General features: G+C 43.5%; 1 protein-coding gene across 2 annotated transcripts in view; it reads right to left on the minus strand.

Moving 5' to 3' along the window:
* Positions 1–19267, minus strand: part of basp1 (brain abundant, membrane attached signal protein 1) — a 48712-nt gene that overhangs the window by 25983 nt on the left and 3462 nt on the right. The window contains exon 2 of one of the 2 annotated variants that reach the window (XM_020653781.3): positions 11361–11449. The exons of the other annotated variant lie outside the window; for it this stretch is intronic. The gene's annotated coding sequence lies outside the window, so the exon portion shown is untranslated. The remainder of the gene's footprint in view (positions 1–11360; positions 11450–19267) is intronic. 2 annotated transcript variants of the gene reach the window in all.

The raw sequence follows: 19267 nt of genomic DNA on the forward strand, positions 1-19267 counted from the left end.
TACTCAGTGAAGAAGATGATCTCGGGGGTCCAGCTACATCAGGGATTGGGGCAACTTTGGTCACAGCAGGGGCCATATTAATTTAATTCTCACAGCCAGGGGGCCAAATTGTAGTTTCCAAAAACAATTACAGTCAATTTTGTCTAAAATTGAACTCAACATGTCACAGTGATCAAATGATATTATGGATATATTTCTGGATTTCATGATTTCATGGCAGATTTTGTCATGTTTTTCTTCATGATTCCAATTAATTGATATGTAAAAAATTAAAGCTGAGGGCCACGTTGAGGGTTGATGGGGGCCGCATGTGGTCGTTGGGCCATGTTGTCCACCCCCTCTACATGAAAACAAGAGTGTGGACAGCTTCACCTGTCGATGAAGGAGCTGCAGAATTATCCCGATGGCTCACAGGTGTATTTCAGGAAGTCAGTGGTGCTGTTTGATACGCTGCTAGCTTTACTAGAACAACACAATAAAAAAGAACAGCAACCAACTTTTCTGAAGCAACTGATCCTGTTTCTACACACACACACAGGGATACATGCAGAAAAACTTAGGAAATCGAACCTGTTGCAAAAAAAATTACGATGGCCAAAGTGAGATCGTTTTGCTTATTTAACGTGCGTCAATCTCAGACAATAAAACGGACTCAGTGTGCAAAGGTCTTTATTCTCCATCCTGCCTCAGCCGTCACTCAGGAAGCAGCTCTGCACTCAGTCCACTGTTAAGATCTTTGATTCAGATTGAATCCAGCAACCAGCAGCAGGAGGAGTGCTCCTTTTTTAACTCAAAGCTGCAGACTGACAGGAACAAAGCTCAGCAGCAGCAGCAGCAGTGGAAAGATCGACACCAATGACTTTCAATATTCAATCCAAATATCGGAAATAAAGGGGATAAAGTGTAACTGTCCAGTGTGTTTGTTGATGTTGGCTGTCAGCCTCACCCCTCCCCCTCCCCAAGTGAAAACATAAAGCTTTAAACAAACTGAGTTTAATTTGCAGAAAAGAAGCCGCTAAGCCGTTTGCTTTCTTGCCTCGTTGTTTGGTTTATGTGATTTCCACTGTTTACTCTGGATGTGAGCCCATACTTTTCCATCGTTCTTGTATTTCTTCCTGTCCCAGTTTGTCATGAACTCGATGAACTTTGATACGACAGCAAAAGAAACGTTCACATCCTTCGAAAATATGAAGCGCAAACATTTCTTATGGTGGAGTTATTTTTTTTCAGATAACGACGTTAAGAGATAAACTGCCGACCTCCCCCAATAAAAGATTACAGTAAGTTTTATGAGAGGAGAGCGGCTCTTAAAAAAGCACTTAAGCATTTATTTACCTCTTTATGAAAATTAAAGAGACGAGCGCATTCCCGAACGGTTTCTCCTAAAAATAGCAGCAGAGTCCTTGGAGGGGACTCGTCCTCGGGGAAATCAAAGGGGTCTCTGGGAATTCAAAGTAGAGCGTGGACGCTGGAAACAGAACATTTCCTCCTGAAAACACCATCATCAGATGTTAATCTCCATGAGGATAAACAAACCTCTGAATACAATCATAGACCTCTTTTATTCTCTGAGTTTTAAACTGGATGAAATGATGAATCACTCCTCACATGATTCTTAAAGTGAAGGAAGTGAAAAGAGGACGAGTGTTGGTTTTGAGACTTTAAACTCGTTCACACGTCAAAGTTCTCAAAAACATCTTCGTCCACATGAAAACGCAAAAACCCACTGTCACTGCTCATGAGCTCGCCAGGTCAACAGCAATGTCCTCGATATACGAACATGTTCTCGCCATTCCTCTGCAGCGACCATTTCATTTTATAAGGTATCCCAATTTAGGCGCCTCTAGTGGGGGAGCAACTGTGTATGTAAGTGAGAGCATGTAAAAAGTCCAGTTAGTTAGCACCAGCACTAGTTTGGTTACGTCTGCCATCGCACTAATCTCTAAGCACTAATGTAAAAAAAAAAAAGTGACAGTGTCGCACAATGAAGTCAAACGGAGTTGAAACTGGGCGCACAGCATGACGTTACAAGAACTAAAACTCTGTTTTCACCTGAAAATCTTCACCCTGGAAGTAAAGGAGTTTTTACAAAAGATGCATTTTCATTGAAACGCAGTTCGCAAAACCTCCATTTTAAAAATGAATCAGACGAGACATCCTCAAACACACCTTTTATCAACCCTGTTTCATGTTCCCCTGACAAACAGTATGCGCTAGAAATTTGAACGTAACAGGTTGAAAAATGTGGCAGACGTATCCTAAAGTAAGCGTCATTGACTAAATGGTCAAATAAATGTCAGACTCCCGGGTAATTCCACGCCTGCCGAGGGTTTTAATGTCATGTATCAAATTACAGAGGGTGAGGCATGTCACTGTCAGTGGAGATAATTACCACCACACTAACAGCTCTCAGTTAAACTGTGGTCAAGCCTTCAGAGACGACCAGAGGGAGGTAAAGTTCATAACAAGCCCTTAGTTTGGGCTTTGACACTGCCAACAACACACACACACGCACACACACACGCACACACACATGCACACACACGCACACATGCACACGCACACGCACACACAGAGAGAGCGAGCAGACAAATAAATGTGACACCCTGCGCCGCTGAGCTCAGACAGCCTCACAGGCACGACATTTCTTCTGGTTGGTTGCTCGGCCCGTTAAGAGTGACAAAGCGTCTGATGAGATTCTTCAGTCTCGCTGCGTCTGGAGGTGAACGTGCGCGAGAGGAGCTGGTCGATCTGTGCCCATAACGGCTTCCTGTTCACACCGTGACTTGTATTCATGGGGAAACCATGCACAGTAGATCATAAAGGCAGGGTTGGTCATTTTTCAAAAACTAACTGATTTTGAAAGTAGTATTCCCTCAGTGCTCCGTCTGCACCCACCCCCTCCCCTCTGTGCTCCATCTAGCCACGCCCCCTCACTTACATAAACGAGCGCCGTTGCTCCAGAAGTGTAGAAATCACGTCGTCTCATGTCTCATTCAGCAGTAAGTAAACTCACAGTATAAACTCCTAAAGTCATCGGTGACACACTTTGAGTGTGAGCTAGAGCACGCAAGAGGTAGAGAGCGAGCAGGGAGACGGGGAGGCGTCTGATTGGTTCATCAGATTGGTACCTCGTGTCAGACGTTAATTGAAGTTTTTACAGACTTACAACTTCTACAGATGACAGATTTTCTTTGTTCCTTTTTCAGAGAACATGAGTTATTAATTTCTGTCAGGACCTAAAGACAATTTACACCAGAATCTGAAGAAGTGGATCTGGAGGAAGTTAACAACCCTGCCTTTAAGTCTGTCTGGTTTTGCAGGTTCATGTAATTAGTGGGTGTGGCTGACCCCTCTAGTTGACAGGGAGCACCTGGGATAAATCCAGTCTCTATAAAAGCAGCCGCCTACACACTCTGTGCACGATTGTTTGATTTAACCTCTTTCTGACCAACTTCTCCTCACACACCTGCTTTAAGTTATTCTGCAGCTCGTCCCTTTTGCAGAAAAATTTCTGCTTAAATCCAAACAAATCAGTGAACTGAGTATTTATTTTGTGACCTCTTGAGCAGGACATGACCACAGGCAGATTAAATGTGCAAATGATTAATAAATGAACAATGTAGCACTGACCTCCCAGTGAACCGTTTCAACCCTTAGAATGAGTCAATTTCACACCCACACAGTAACTCAGCTACATGTCACTGACTATTGGACCAAAATATGTAGACAGCAGAAACTGAGGCACTGAGCTGCCCCGCTGCCTCCCTCCTTTGAGTACAGCGCTCGATGCTGCCAACCCCTCTGAAATGTTTTTCACCCTGGCAAACTGCCCCTCCGTCTACTAAATCATGCACTGCACTGCAGTCCACTCAATCTGTCAAAAGAGCTCTGAATCCCTCGCAATTAGGAGCGCTGCAAAGTGTAGCCAAAACAACCCCGGTGTTTTCATACCAGCGGATCTGCCAGAGCAATTTATTTATAAAACCATTTTATTAATATTGTCTCCTGATTTCAAAGAGGAAGCAAACACACAAGCTGGATTAGAATCTCGAAGGCTCCCAACGGATGCCGCTTCAGGGAGCGACACATTATGCATTCCTCGTTTTTTTTTTTCTTTTAATGGCGTTATTATTTTTGCAAGAGCTCCGCTTTGTGTGGCATTTATTACCGTAAATGGTCAGCAATCGACTTAATTACCTCAAATTTATGCAATAATTTTCGACATTTTGCGTTCATTTATCCAAGAGGAATACAAAAAAGCGAAACGTGTGGAATATAAAAAAAATCAAAAAATGCCACAGAATAATGAGGAGACGTCTGCACATGGGGATGCAAATCAGCGCCCCGTGTGACTGCAGCATATCAATGACTGTGTGTTCTTTTCCCTTAAATTATTCATCCAAACAGTCCTTCAGCCGGTGAAGAACTCTACTTGAAAATAGGAATAAAATTGCATCTCATTGTAAAAACAAAAACAAATGTGTAAATCTGTGCTGCAGATTGTATCTTAATGATTATATTTATACGATAATTGTGCTTCCTTAACACTCACTGATGATTCAAACCGCTGAGATTACTTTTTTGTTTGTTTTGAGCCTTTATTGTGAAAAGCTGTGGTTGAATATTCATAATTTGAATTCTGTCGGCAGTGAAACCTAAAGTGACTCATCTTATATTTGAAGGGATGACCTGCTGTGACAAAGTCACTCTGAAGGCTCTGACGCTTTAACAACTTCTTTGGGTTTAAGTTTGAAAAGCATCTCAACAAAGGATCTTAAAGGAGATCTATTATTCTCACTGTCACCATTAATGATGTCAGTCTGGGACTCCTGTTGACGAGCATTGTGAGATGTGTAGCTCAAAAACCTCCTTACTTATCTGATCCTGGCGTCAGTGAAATCCCTCATTTCAGCCTCTGCCTGAAACGCTTCATTTCAGCTACTGTCTCTTTAAGACTCTGTTTCAGCTCTATTTGAAGTCGCAGCGACATTTGATTGAGGGAGGGTGTGTCCTACATCTTTGCTCCATGCTTTGCTCTGATACGTCGGCAAATGTAACGTCTCGTTCAGAGACCTAACGACGCTGAGAGCTGGAGCTGAGGCAGGTTTTAAGTCTCAAACCGCTACACGGCCCCCATCTGTCAATCAAGTCAGCTACGTGCCTTATCCTTCATCAAATCCTTCATCGTACAATGTGTGCCAATCAAGACATGAGATAATCGGACCTATTTGGTTTTTTGAACCAGGCTGTAAACATGTTCATCTCTGCTGTAAAAACAGAATTTTATGAATAGGTGTGTATGTGACTTCCTGCGCTTCTGCAGCCAGCCTCTAGTGGACACTCCAGGAACTGCAGGAGTTAGCACTTCTGCGGTTCTTCACTTTTCAACACCAGAGGTCGCCGAAGATTCATTGGTCTCTATAAACAGATGAATGGACGCTTCTCTGGGATTTTATTGACTATGAAATGACGTTGCTTACGTTGGTGATGTAAACAGCGAACAGAAAAGTAAGTCTTGCTGGGAAGCCGTTCAACACCCACCGCTGGCTTCATAGGAATAACAGAGAAATCTAGGGTCAATTGTGTGTTATTGTAGCACCTGAAACAGTGCATGACAGCCACATTTTAACCCCTTCAGTTATTTCTGACCAGTCACAGTCTTTATATGAAGGAATGGTCTCGTCAAAAATCTTAGTCATCCCAACAGCACAAACCGTCCTCACTTCCTCCCAGAGCCCGATGTCTGCTCCCTCGCTGTTTTACTGAAAGCAGTCTACGCCCACACAATGACCAGTATTGTTTTGGCTTACAGGAACACCATGTGTGTCATGGATCAGCTGTTGTGTATTGTCTTTGTTATTGTTAAATGTTTGAGGGCTTTGAGTCGACATACTTTCTCCTCTGGAAGACATACTGGAGCTTTTCTATCGTGGTGAATAAGTGGCTGATTGTTTGGATATATGACTCTCAAAAGATTGGGGCACCATTGTCATTCCTAAAGATGGCGGCGCAGTGACACCTCAAATATGATCAGAAAGGTTCCACTCTGAGGTCAGTTTTGCAGAAACAGTACTGAAAGATGTAGTAAAATGAAACTAGGTCAATTTAGCAATATGAAGCAAGTGACATCCGTCTTGCTTGTGAAATGATTTGTATTTGTGATGCCATTTTCCATCCTTAAAGGCACAATCAGTAAGAAGTATAGTGAGTGAGATGATAAAGTGAGATTTGTTTGGACCAGAGAAGGTAGGCGGTTTTAAGGTGACCCCCCACACGGCCGTTTTGGACGCCCCTCGGTTTGTCAGATATGAGAGCAGTTATCAGGTCAACAGGTGTTGCAGCGATGGAAGCGGTCAAGAGAAGTGGTTCAGATAGAAGTGATTGTACCCGACCTAAAAAGCCTCTGCATGTTTCTAATAAGCTCCACGAGCAGAAACGTGCTCAAACTAGGATCAATATTGGAGATGCTTTTGAAAAATGGAGAGAGGTTAGAACACAGAAAGGTTTACAGACACATGCAGAGCTGGATAAACACTGAAGCTTCAGAGTCCACCACATGGTGACCTGTGTGAGCATCCACTCTAGAGAGGGGGGGGGGGGGGGGGGGGGCAGCTCTCTATGATGTTTAGAATTTAGACTGCAGTACCCATTTTAAACACTAGGTGTCAGAGTTACATACTGCTCCTTCAAACTTTGGATTGTCTGAACTTTTTGGGTCAAAGGCATTCAGACTATGAAACATTTATCATACAGAAAAAGAAAACACCATCCAGACCAACAGCAGTGTTGATGTAATTGTGCCACTGTTTAAAAGCCCAGGAGGGTGTCGTCGGCATATCAATGACATAACTCAAACATTCAGTCTAATGTGAGGTCCATTTTCTCCTCAGTTTGTCCTGACAAAATGTGCCTCCTCATTATCTAGTCTGAATGCCTCTTTGAATCACAATGACTCATTTTAATGTTAAGTTTGTTCCTCATTCTCGGCAGAGACGGAAGATACAGGCTAGTGAGCAGTCTCAGTGTCGGACTTTAATGTCTTTCAAAACGTCCACAAGTTTTCAACACTGAAAAGCTGCTATTTGTCGGATCTTTGCTGAGGGCCTCACAGCAGCGTGTGGCATCCTTCCTGATCAGTCCACACGGCAGCCATTTTGAGTGGGAGTGCGCGCAGTACATGTAAGATAAGCTGCAATAAAGTGCACATCATAAACCACAAATCAAAATGGACCCTGAGTGGAGTGGGAGACGATGCAGCGTGGATGTAGTAGTGCTCTCTGTCATTTCAAAAGGACTCTTCTGAAACGGTTGTGACAGCCGGCTCTATCTTCCACTCCATCACAGGCTCCTGCCAATAATCCCCCAAACCCACCCCCAACACACAGCGCTGCCACCACACAGCCTCAGATACATGCTGTTAAGACAGGAGACTTCAAGTGCTGTCAAGTACTCGCTTTGCACACTTTCAAAAGGAATCGTGATCTCGTCTCTGCATCTTTCCTGGCAGGCGCTGCTGAATCTAAATGAGAAGGACCCCCGACCGCCTGGGCGGGCCGGGAGAAATCTGACATTTTTGTATCAAGAACGCGGAAAAACTGGGATTACTTATTCATGTTCAACCTGTGCACACAACCTCATGTACCTTTGGTGCGGTCGTTATGCAAAACAAATCCTCCTGAATAACAGAAACTCTGATGTCATCACGAGTGCAGAAGCTGTTTATTAACTTGTAGATGTGCTCATATCGCCTTCATTGTTGTATTTACCTGGCTCAGGTAAACCCCTCATACTCATGAATAAATGCCTTCAGAGAATAAGTGTCATAGACCTAATTTAATCATTTGCCTTAGACGTGCACTGATGGACCGACTGGTGATCAGAATCAGCTCTGATTGGCCATGATCGGTCGGTCCTTTCAAATATGACCAAGTCAAATGTAGAGTTGGACCTGCAGTGAGATCCATATCTTTGCAGGAAATAAACCAGATGAATGCATATCGATAATTAACAGATGTAACTGTTTGCTCAGGCAGCGAGAAACAATGGATGAGTCACTGACTGAAGTTAACTGTTGGGTAATTCATAATCGGTTCAGGAGAACATGAGAGATGATCAGTAAGTCAGCATGAGATCATGAACACAAATTTTCATTTTCATTAAAGAAAAGTCACAAAAATGTTTGATTAGTGTGCTATTAATGCTCTGTAAAACAAAACAAAAAAAACAGAATCAGCAGGTCAGAGCATGAAAAAAATGGATATCAGAATCAATGAGTTGAAATCAAGCGGCAACCTCCGGTGTTGAAAAATTAAGCCAAGGAGGAAGTGTAAAATCCTGCAGTTCATGGAGTGTCCACCAGAGGCTGGCTGCAGGAACACTGGAAGTCACATACACATAACAGGAGAAAAAGCAGTTTTTATAGCATAAAGTAACATGTTTACAGCCGAGTACAAAAAACAAAATAGGACTGACTAGTTATTGTAATCACTGGCACACTGTACAGGGGAGGGGGGGGACTCTGTTTTGCTTGTATGAATGATATGTGTTATCCATAGTTAGGCGTGTAGCTGACTGACAGGTGGGTGCGATGTAACGATTAGTCTAGAAGCTTAAAACCCGCCTCAGCTCCAGCTCTCAGCCTGTCGTTAGGTTGACTGAAAGTTAGGCTGAGACAGGATTTCCGGCTGCTGCGAATGAGACTCCAGCGCCCCCTGCAGGAACAGACGGGTGACGTCACTCAGGCTTCAGCCGTTAATATTTACAGCGTGTGGTTAAAACTTGTTCCTGGTGAAAGTAGTTGGTATTCATAAGAACAATTAAGTGCTGTTTGGAGAAGAGTACTTATAGGAACAGCCAATCCCCTCTTTTAGAGCTGTTAGAATAAATCTATAAAAACGACTAACTCCCAGTTTCCACTTACTGCCGTGGTTCGCTGCCACTTCAGTCAATGCTCCTGTTTCCACAGCGAGCGCCGTGGTCTGCCTCAGGAGGGTGCCAGCAGCGAAACTACGTTCTGCTCCGTTTCAAATACGATGCTAGTCTAGCATGCTGCAACACGCGTCAAGCTGGACGGGATAGAACGAGCCGTCCGACTGAGTAATTGGTTTGAAGGTGCCGCGCCGTACAGGATGTCACGCAGGTGCATGTCCTCTAATTAATAGCACAGTCATATTAAAAGCAGGATTTATAATAATGAGCACTGCCTGCAGTTTGTCATTGTGGTGATGATGACTCATGTGGAGGATTATTGAGGAGCTGACGTGTTTGCAATAACAAGGGAAAGTATTCAAACAATGCATAAAACAAATACTGCTGCATGGAAGAGAAAGGGTGCAAACACAGCTGTCCTGTTCCAGCACACATAGAGAACAATACCTGACAATCCTAAGCAGGTGTTCAGGGTGAGTTTAACAGCGATGGTAAGCAATATTAAAAACATGATGTAATTACAGACTGGGCTCATCACTTACTGAGATGTGTCAAACTAAAGCAAGCAGATAGGATTTCAAGTCATTACTAAACACAAAGAAGATGATGTCCTTTTTTAGTCCCATGAGGGGAAATTACTTTTACACTTCTTGTTGAGACATGCTACACACACACCGGCTGAAACACACACACAAACAGGATCCTGTGCACGTGCTGCTAATGATCTCAGTGTAAATTCAAGCAGGAAGAAGACTGGTTATATTCTCTCACACATTTCTTCCATTTCTTCCCTAAACTTAGCCCCTCCCTCTCTACCACTGCCTCCGTCTCCCTGCTCTGGCGATCAGCTGATTTACTCCTTAAGTAATAATCCAACCCGACTCCGTCACAGCCTCTCTCAACCAATCATCCTGCCGCAGTCACTTAACTCTTTGTTTTTATATTTTGTTTTCTTCTTCACAAAGTACGTCTGCAGCAACCTGTGAAGAATGTCTCGAGCTTCCCTGCAGACGATAAACGAGCAGTGTGACGGTAACGAGCTGTTTCCAGTCTTGTTTATAACTCTTCTGACTCGTGGAGACTCGAGCGGGTCTCTACAACAGACAACAGCTCTGGAGTCGATGGTCACAGTGAACATCTGTGGTGTTTCCAAAGAGAGTCATCTTACATCTTACATCCCTCTGACAGCGTTACCATGTCAGCTCTCAGCAAATACAACAGCATCATATTTCCTTCCCCTGTTAGTTCTTCTGTTCTGCAGCCTTTTTGATCTTTTGATTGCTGCCTGCAAAAAACCTCTAAAACTTGCCGCAATGTCTGAATGCTGTCTTCAATCTACAAGGTCGAACTTTGATCCAAGATTCAGACTTCAAACTCGTAATTCAGAATGATGTTTCAGATTAACATTTTAACCTCCAACTTTTGGCTCAATCAAGAATACGTTTTAGACTTTTATCTCTTAAAAATCGGACTTAAAGGAGAATATGTAACTCTGACCCCTAGTGTTTAAAATGTACTGCAGTCTAAATTCTAAACATTGTAGAGAGTTGTCTCCCCCCCTCCTCTGTAGAGTGGATGCTCACTCAGGTCACCATGTGGTGGACTCTGAAGCTTCAGTGTTTATCCAGCTCTGCATGGGTCTGTAAACCTTTCTGTGTTCTAACCTCTCTCCATTTTTCAAAAGCATCTCCAATATTGATCCTAGTTTGAGCACGTTTCTGCTCGTGGAGCTTATTAGAAACATGCAGAGGCTTTTTAGGTCGGGTACAATCACTTCTATCTGAACCACTTCTCTTGCCCGCTTCCATCGCTGCAACACCTGTTGACCTGATAACTGCTCTCATATCTGGCAAACCGAGGGGCGTCCAAAACAGCCATGTGGGGCGTGTCTTAAAAGCGCCTACCTTCTCTGGTCCAAACAAATCCAGAGCATTCAGGAGCAGAATCTAAAGTTAGAAGGAGGACATACTGGCTGCTGCATTGTTGTCAGAGAAGCCAGCACTTCAACATAGCATGTTTCCTTAATGTCTGATCAGATAGTAAGATACCTTTATCATCTCACTCTCTACACATCTCACTGATTGGACCTTTAAGCCTAAAACTTTTTCATCAAGCATAGATTTTTCATCTCTGATTCTTTCCTAAACTCTGAATACTGACCCCGATATTAGAATTAAGCCTTAAATCTCAGATGATCAGACTCAGATCTCTGTTTATTCCTTTAAATGTTTAAGTACGACATCGATCTCAGAGGATAACAAGACTTTAAAACAATCTCAGACTACTGACTATAATACAGGAATTCTGATTTACTGTATATCTCAGGTTTAATGTTTTGCATACAATTTCAAAAATGTCTTTCCTGTGAAATGAATCGTTTTCTTCATATCCTCTTTAAAAAAAAAATTAAAAAATGTCGAGCATCTTACCCGGTGAAGTCTTGGATAAAGTATTACACTTCTTAAGGTGCCAGCACTTCAAACAACGCTGGAGAATATCTCGCCAATGTTACTTCAACCTTGAAATGAACAAAGTATAAAAGTGAGTCAGACGGGTAGGTAGATTATTTCTGCGTGATAGCATGAGATATGGGATGTGTCTAATTACTGCCTATCTTCTGTTTCCTGTAGCGCTGTCCATCTCCACTGAGACTGCTGCAAATATTATCGAGGCAGATTTAATCTGCACGTATCACATCGGCATGGAGGCTCCATTTGGCTATACCAAAACCACCCGGGGGATACTTTCAGACGAGAGCATTTTCTTTTTTTTTCTTTGTCTTGCTTTCAGCTCGGCTCTATCTCTTGTGTCAATCAATAGCGCTGCAGCTTTAAGCCCACCACTAGCAAGCTCTGCCGTCCCAGCGTCCCTCGCCATCCCCTCTCCCATCTGTCTGCACGGATCCCCGAGGCCCCTCGGCTTCACCCGGAGCCAGACACGGCACGGTCCAACATCAATCAATATCTCTGCAGGGCGGCACTGGAGAGCTGAGCGGGTTTTCTCAGAACGGATCAAGAGCCAAGTGACATTTCTAAGAAGGTTCTGGGAATGGTAACGATTCTGATGGGAAACGGGGATTTTAAAGGCCTTTCAGTTGTTTTTGCATCTTTAGGCTCAATAACTGCAGATTGTGCACTCACAGTATTTTACACGACTTTTGGCCTTTTAAAGCTTTGTCTTTCAGGCAGAAATTGTTTTCCATATTATTCTCTGACAGAAGAAAATCCATGTTATAGAAACAAGAAAGTTGCCTGAAATTAAAAACCACAAACAGCTAAATAATGTCATGAATTTATCTCAGTTACTTCCCAATATGATGCATATTTAACTTACACCTGTTCGCTTAAATGCCCTGACACACCAAGCAGACGACACTTGAACACACCGCAAAGACTACAGCTGACGGCCAACCACCATGAAATACCTCTCCATGCCAGCAGGGGGCGGTAGTCCGTTGTTATGATACGAGAAGACCATTTTCACACAGCTGTCGGTCACCACTCGTATTATAGGTCGTATACTAACGGAGCATAATGTCTGATAAAAAGTAGAAAATGGCGCTGGTGTTGTCAGTTCTTGGTCTTTTAGTAGAAAAAGAAAAAAAACTCACAGACGGTCCAACTAGGACCGACGGCCGACTATCCCTTGGTGTGTCAGGACCTTTCCAATACAAGGCTTCCCTACCTTGGGGTCGAGAATTCAAATGGTGTCCCCTGAAATTTCTCATTATCCATCAAATTAAAACATATTGGAGCATTCTGCCGTACTTAAGCTGCAAGACATTATCTAGTTTAGCACGGGCTACTGTCCAATGCTAAAAAAAACTTAACAAACTTGCAGTATCTGTATGCGTCTCTCATCCACGCCTCACACCTCCAGCGTTCATTTCCAGACTTGTACATTTGAATACAAGCTCACCTGAGTGAACACATCGTACACTGTGAAAAATAAGATCCTCCCTTTGAGCACAAATCTCATCAAGGCCTTTCTGCTGCAGCTTTAATAATATACCTGAACTGTATACTGACAGTAGAAAAACAATCACATGATAGAAAATTTGATCGGCCTGTCTCTGAGGCCCCCAACCCACCACCACCCACTAAGACGCCCATGGCTGTAGACCGTCATGGCTGTAGACCGTGCCAATCTGAGGGATCTTTGCCTCAGCAGCACAAGATGGCAGCAATGACTTGGCTTCACTTTCTGTTGAAGGTGGAGACACGCCCATTTTTCTACACAGTCTATGCCTTAAACTGACAAACAACAGGACAGCAGGAGTCATCAACAAGTATTTCATACACATTAAGATGCATCTTCAAGTCCTTTAAAATGTCATTAAAAGTAGCACCTCGATCATTGCGTCACCTCTTTTTGTTCTAAAATGTGAACACAACTTAGCTCTGCTATCAATCCGTCTCTTCTGGAGGGACATGACGTCACCAGATGTGTTAAATAAATTATCTGACATGAGGTGAAGATGGGAAACTGTTACTGCTAGTGACCTGACAACGGCAGCAGACACAGGACTACCGAGACGCAGCGGGAAAACGTTGCATCAGGCCGCGCTCTCAAATCACAGAGTGCATGTTTTTCTTACAGACGTATTAGCAGGAGACCGTGCAGCCTTGTTTTCCTCCAGTTGTCTGTACGACTGGCTGGCTGGACTAAACTGGCCCTCTCAGCGTCTGTCTGAATGACCCCTGTCACCAGCGCGTTGGCAGCCTGCAGCCAGACACCACTGGAGCAGAATCTGAGGTGGCTGGCGTCCGCTGTCCCCAGCCACAACAGTGGGACAGAGACAAAAAGAGAGAGAGACGAGGAGACAGGACAAAGTCGACTCTAAACTCCAGCTAACCCCAGAAAAGAGCCACGGGGGGGCGGGGCGGGCGGGGGGGGGGAGAGAGAGGGCAGAGACGTACATCATCCAACACCACGCAGGCAGGCTGGATACACTGAGGGCACACAGTCTAGACGGCCTCTAATGGTCTTTCTGGTATCAACTGGTTTACAGCAGAGCAAGAAGCAAAGGGAGAGACTCGCCTTTTAAACAACGCCAAGTTTGTTGTGGGTTCAAAAACATTAAGTGTACAAAGAATACGCAGGGAGGGGACACTTTGGTCTTACTCTCACAGCCAGAGGGCCGAGTTGTTGTAAGATGTAGGAGACTCTAAATTCAACAACAATGACTTTTATTTGAACAAAAGGAACAAATAGCTTTCATCAGGATTTACTGAAGTCAGAATTAAAGCCAATTTAAGCCGTCTTTCGAGGGGGTGAACAGAGTATTTACCATTAACTGAAATATGTATTTGATTCATTTTGTTTCTTGGATTTAGCGATGATGTTGGTTAATTAATGACAGGCTTTGTAATGAACTGATCTTAAAGAAGACATATTTCTGAAAAATCCACTTCTACAGTGTTTCTGAACATATGTTTGTGTAACCTGAGAGTCTACTGACCCACAACATGTGAAATAAACCCATCCAGTCCTTTGTTTGTGGTCTGCATAAGTCTTACAACACAGAGAAAAATGCTCTGTTTCAAATGTGCTCTCCTTGTGATGTCACAGTGGGATTCTGGTAAAAAAAAAGAAAACCTCCCCTCCCCTCCCCTGGTATCTCCACCCATGGACTCCACCCCCAGCCTAGAACAAAACTACAGAGGAGTGATGTCTACGGGGAAAACTCAGGGGGGTCATTGCATTTAAAGAGACACACACACCAAAACGGAGCATTCTGAGAGAGCTGGTTTATACAGGGTCACAAACCTCCTCTGGTGCTTAATTCATGTTATATTTTCACCAATGCACAGCACAGATGTTTCATTTAGACCACAGGGGGACTGTTTGAAAAGGTGGAGAAGGAGGGATAATATGTCCTCTTTAATAAATCGCATATATGAATAATCAGAGACACAGGCTTACAACTGCTACAGATGACGGATTTTCTTGATTCCTTTTTCAGAGAACATGAGTTATTAATTTCTGTCAGGACCTAAAGACAATTTCAACCAACATCTTAAAAAGTGGATCTGGAAGAAATGACCAACCAGCCTTTAAGAGGTCATTCACCAGCTCCTTTAATCTTGTCAAGTTGCTTCTCGTTGAAGAAATTATTGATACTTGAAATCGACTCTAAACCGTCGGCGTTCGAGATCACATGTCGCACTTTAAGAATTAAAAAAACACTGTCTGAGATATTCCTGTAATTTTGCTCTCGTCCTCAGTTTGTCTCTGGGTTGATGGGAGCTGACAGATCTGGGACTGCGACACAAAACCCGAGGAAGGCCGAGCACCTCGGAGTGTGAACTCTGTCGCACCTTCTCTCTATGTGTCTCTATGACTCTGACTTTGTTTCAAGATAGAGAGAGAAACACCGCTAACGTTTCAGAGACCGTGCAGAAACTCTGAGACAGAGAGGAGGGGAGGGGAGGGTTGAGGAAGGTGTGCTTCTTGTGCTATGTTGCACCACTGGGCTGAAACAAGATGGCCGCTGCCCAGCTCACTGATAGCAGAAGATTAGACTGTGAGCTGTTATCGAGTGTTTCACTGATCTGTTATCCAGAATTCCTGCAGTTGATTATTAACTGTTGCTAAAAATATCAGAAAATCCTCCACTGAGGGTAAGAACCGTGAGATCATGACAGGAATGTCCCTTTTTTATTTTGGCCTTCTTCAGGATTTTCTGCTCTGAAAGAAAAAATTTATTTATATTTTATTAACAACATTATAATAAGGTTACTGTTTGACAAAGTGATACCTCTTGTTCCTTTCTAGGTGCCACTTTTTGAAAACTGCTGCATATATTGAACTATAAATACTATCAGGGTATGAACTCGTCGTCCTCAGGTTAGAGGACAGGTAAGTGGAGGAAATATAGACGGATTGTCCCTTTATCCGACTCCACCCTCCCACCCCCCCCCCCGTCGGGATATATATGAGATAACGTTGTCGCGTTTGGTTTGAGCTGTAATTTCCTGGAAGACGACGAGGCGCGATGTGACAGATGGCGCTCATGGTGAAAGAGCTGGCGAGGACGAGGACATGTTGCACTGCCGCCGAAAACCTCCGGAGGGACCCTGAGCAGGCGGGGGGGGGGGGGGGGGACACGAGGAGGGGCCAGCCGACGCTTCCAATTCAGTTTTTTTTTCTTGCACTTTTTGCAGCCGAGACTGTGAGACACGTCGGACCCCGAGTCAACGACAGGAATTAGCATTCTTGAAATCATGTTAGTGTTTATGTTGATCTGACCTCGGCTCCTCTGCAGATATTCAGCCAATAAAACAATCTGTCGATGCTTCTGAGTTATTCCTGATTTCTGTAGATGCCTGAATACGACATTGATGGTGTATTTCCAAAACATTGAAAGCTGGACAGGAATAGTTCTGATTGACTTTTTACAGCTAAATTAAAATCAGTTTTCACTTTTCTGAGTGTGGTGCAGCTCTGTTTTGTAGCAGCAGAAAAACTTGTAAAATGTGGTGATATTTGAAGATTTTAAATAAAAAAACGACATGATTTAGTCTTTAAAGGCTTTAAATGTGATTTTTTGATCCAGCAGATGTCGCCCTTGAGCACCAGCATGAAACCAAAACAACTTGCGCTGCATTGTTGTGTTAGCATGCTAATGCTAGCGATCTTTATTATGCTGGTATCTTCACACTGCATGTAAATTTACCTGAAATGAGCGTGATCTAGAAACACAGTTAAGCAGTGAGTACAGTATGTTATTCTTCTTTTCTCTAGTCCCTCAATTAAACAACCTTTATACACGAGGGGAGGAGTCAGCCGGCCGTCCCGGCGATGTAAACAAAGTGAAGATAGGACTCTGAAAACTCTGAAAACATCACAGACAGTGGGACTCGGGTGTTACACCCATTGTAGACAGTCATGACTCACAGAGTTATTTTCAGAGGATATACTTGATTTCTACATTTAAGTGTGAAAAATCACATAGAAAGACTTTAAAAAATGTGCCTCTGTGTCATTTTATAACTCCAATCACATCCCCCCAGCTGGCTAAAAAAATAAAACACCAACTTCCCCGAGGAAGCACAGAGGACATGACCTCAAGTGTTCCCAGACACACTCCGACTCTTTACAACATCTATAAAAAGACGGTCACATATAAACTGCAGGGGCGGCAGAGGGACCACGTTGTCGGGAAATGAAGATTTACTAAAAAGATTGTCACACAAACCTCTGCTGCACTGTGTGACTCCAACTTCAGCATAAACAGCACCAAAAATAAACCTTTGAGAAGTTTCCAGTCATTTAATACACACTGTCACGCTTCCTTTGACATGAAATCGCAGCATCAAACTTCCTCATTCCTGACAGGGCCCGGCGCGCTGCAGGGACGGACGTTCCTCCTCTCTCACACAGAGGCAGTGTAGAAGAGTTTATCACATGCACAGCACTGAGAGCTACAAGTGTGAAAACCACAACTTTAAACACCTCAGAGAGAACATTTAACATTCATACCTTCACACTGCTTTGTCAAACAACATAAAACAATCGGCTGCTTACAATGGCTGCCATCCAAGAAATTCACTTCCCCCATTTCACACCTCAACTCAGACAACACAGGAGCTGTGAGCTGCAGAACTATGAAAGCCTCATGGCATCCAAATCCTCAAAAAGCCTTTTTACCACGTCATCAAGTGGAGAAGGCATCTTCAAAATGTCAGAAATTAAGCTTCCACACAAACTCAAACAACAAAAAAATCAGCACTTTTATTTGACTGTCCTGATATTGGGGTCTTGTGATGTTCTCATGCTTTCATATCGTCTAAGTTGCAGAATAAATAAATGTGTGAATGTCAGGAATGCTGTCGTTTTTAATATTTTGCATTGCGTAAGAACAAAGTTGGGTGTCATCAAGCGTCACTGAACAAACGTACGTCTGACTTTGTGTTGCTTAAACTTGACCGACTGTCTTGTGGACAGATGTGTTCAAATGAAGAGGTGGAAGCCTTGATTGAAAAATGGTCAAAATGGTGCAGAGCGTGGCTAACGGTAGCATTGCTAACAACACCAGCCATCAGTCCTCCTTGCAGGTGAACGTCCACATGCCTGTGCTCATCGTGATTACACATCGCTTTGCTTGATATGTTAGTTTAACCTGACACAGACGTCATGTGACTTCATCTCAAAATACTGTCAAACTGCGGCGCGCTACAGGACGCCATTCTTCCTCTGTCCTGTTGTTGACTTCGGGGTCATAGTTCAGCATTAGGCTGAATGGCAGCACCGACTGACCGGAGCTACAGCCCCAACTAGTGGCGGGAGGATACACTACACAACACATGACAGGTTTTGGTGCAATGTGAAAGCAAACCGAACCAAATGAAAGATGAAACTTCACCCTCTGAATCCACAGAGCTTCATGACAGTGAGCTTAGCCTTAAAGAATCTAAAAGGATTCATTAAAAACCGACCTTACAGGTTTTTTTACAAATAAATACATGAGCATTTTTTTGTACCAGGTTGTAAACAGTTTTTCGATACAAAAAATATATGAGATTTCAACATGAGACCATAATGGGGATTCCTTGGCTTTTGCATGCAGCCTCTAGTGGACACTCGAGGAACTGCATGTTTTATTTTTTTGCACCGGCTTAATTTTTCAACACCAGAAGTCGCAGCTTTCTTTAAATAAAGACTTTTTTTCAGCTCTAATGAGGGTAGCAGCAGAAATGAAGAATCAACCTGCCACTTACCCCCCTATACACACACACACACACACACACACACACACACACACACACACACACACACACACACACAACTGGGTTGCTTGTGCAGCTGCTGCAGCCTCCTCGTGTCCTGCTTTGTCTCCTGCTTTGTACGTTAATGAGCTTCAGTCTTCATCACGCAGGCTGATGGTTTAATTAAGAGTTTGAATTAAAGTGATCCTTTTGATCATGTGACTCACTGGAGCCTGGACAAGAAGAGCGTCCATGATGTCCGCCTGTGTGTGACACAGGTATGGATGGACCCCTCAGGTACCACCATTGTTTCCATAAATCGTAAAAGTGTATCAGATTAAGAAGAATTATTAAGTATTAGTGTCAAACACTAAGAGAGAGAGAGAGAGAGACAGAGAGAGAGAGAGAGAGAGAGACAGAGAGAGAGAGAGAGAGAGAGAGAGACAGAGAGACAGAGAGACAGAGAGAGAGAGAGACAGAGAGAGAGAAAGAGAGAGAGAGAGAGAGACAGAGAGAGAGACAGAGAGAGAGAGACAGAGAGAGAGAGAGACAGAGAGAGAGAGAGACAGAGAGAGAGAAAGAGAGAGAGAGACAGACAGAGAGAGACAGAGAGAGAGAGAGACAGA

Source organism: Labrus bergylta, chromosome 4 (assembly GCF_963930695.1).
Source record: "Labrus bergylta chromosome 4, fLabBer1.1, whole genome shotgun sequence".
Classification (NCBI taxonomy): Eukaryota; Metazoa; Chordata; class Actinopteri; order Labriformes; family Labridae; genus Labrus; species Labrus bergylta.